This window comes from Chrysochloris asiatica, unplaced genomic scaffold (assembly GCF_000296735.1).
Source record: "Chrysochloris asiatica unplaced genomic scaffold, ChrAsi1.0 scaffold00063, whole genome shotgun sequence".
Classification (NCBI taxonomy): domain Eukaryota; kingdom Metazoa; phylum Chordata; class Mammalia; order Afrosoricida; family Chrysochloridae; genus Chrysochloris; species Chrysochloris asiatica.
This window is the reverse complement of record NW_006408581.1, coordinates 10,118,830-10,120,692: the sequence shown is the minus strand read 5'-3', so window position 1 is coordinate 10,120,692 and position 1,863 is coordinate 10,118,830. Positions and strand designations below refer to the sequence as shown.

At 39.2% G+C, this 1,863-nt stretch overlaps 1 pseudogene; it reads right to left on the bottom strand.

The window, feature by feature from the left end:
* The window catches only part of LOC102811895, a 97,451-nt pseudogene that overhangs the window by 15,079 nt on the left and 80,509 nt on the right, over positions 1-1,863 (bottom strand).

Below are 1,863 nucleotides of genomic sequence, written 5' to 3'. Positions count from 1 at the left end.
ATTCTGCTGTGCATGGGGTCACTATGAGTTGGTTCTGACTTGATGACACCTGACAACAACAACAATCCTGGTATGGTGCTGTGGGTTAATGCACCAGACTACACAGCCATTTGAACTGCAAGGTTGGTGGCTCAAGCTCACCAGCTGCTCCTCATAAACCCTATACAGGGTCACTATGGGTCGGAACTGACTCAAAGGGAACCTAACAACAAGAAAAAATATATAAAAATATTAGGTAGATAACTTTGTTATGGGATGTTGCACAGATATCATTTTAGAAAGCAAAAATATGACAAAAAAAACATGAATATTTCTTAGTTTCTCATGACAACATGTCAAAACTGCATGTGCAGAATGTGTGCCGAATGTGCAGACAAACAATTTCAGAATATTTTTTAAACTATAGAATTTTTATTGTGCATTAATATTATACAACTTTTTTTCCCCAAAGGCATGTGGCCATAAGAGCACACATTGCCTTGGTCTAAGAGGATTCAACACCTTTGTTTTTGCTGCTGGGTATATAATAGAGATTTATAGATCTTTGTCAACGTTCTGTACTGGTTTCTCAAAGCTATTTATTCTCTGCTACCTAATTCAGCACAATAAATATACTACTGTTGTGGGGGGAAAAAATAGAGTCCTGGTGTGGCATTGTGGGTTAATGCACTGGACTGCAAATTTGGTTTGAACTACAAGGTCGGCAGTTCAAACTCACCAGCCATTCCTTGGAAACCCTACACAGGGTCGCTGCAGGTAGGAACTGACTTGATGGCACTTAATAACAATAACAACATTGTATAACATGAAAATATACAACCTCTAGTCCAATAAATATTTAACATTTTAAGATCATGAAACCAGAACATTAAACCAACCATGTCATCATTGTGAACATGGCCCTTGTGTAACTGCACAGATGATACATTCATAAGGCTAGTCCTGGTTAATGTGGGATAGTCAAGACATTTAAAGATTTCCATGTATATAAGGTAACTACTAAAAGCTTTTGAACAGAGATGTAATTTATATTTATTTATGTATAAAAAGCTTTATGATTCTTTCTGTGTGGGAATGCAGCGTGTCTGTGAAAATATTAGTAAGAGACAATTTCTGTAGTCCAGATGAAAGTGGATTTAGGTTAGCACTATCTGTGGTGTTCTTCAGTGCATTGCACTCATCATCAAAAATAGCATTTCAAGAACTCTCCTGAAGTACAGTGCTGTCTGTTGTAGGATAATATTCATATGTCTACAAGAAAGACCAGTTAAAAAGACTATAATTCAGGGTGGCAGGGTTTGATGTAGAATTATGCAGAAGTGCAGTACACACCTCCAACAGTAATAACACAGAATATTGGATGAAGCAGGTTCAGGCCACCATCCCAGAACTCCGAACTTCCTATAAAGGAATGTTTAGAAGATTCAAAGGCTTACTGCTAGTGAAATTTGTAGCAGAAGCAAGAAAAGTGGTGTTCTGTGATCTGCAGCTGCCAGTGGGTGCCAGAGTGGCCATCATAGGTATGATGGAGCAGGAGCAGGATCAGAGGAGCACTCCCACCACAGAGATCTGACCAGTCTTTGGAGATAAAGGTGTGAACATGTTTTGTTTTGTTTTTCTGTTCACTGGTCTCTCACTATCTATGCATCTCCACTCTGATGAGAAGAGGAGCTGACTGAGTGAGTTGACACCCAAACCTGTAAGGTTCTACACATGCACATGGATCTGCTCAGCAAAAACCACAACATGTAGACTCTAAGAAAGGGGAGTGGTCAACAGGAACTTCTTAAAATAGAATGTTCTCCCAGAATGGCTCCAGCCAGCTGAGCAAGGGGCGTTAAAGTCATACTATATTTTGCTACA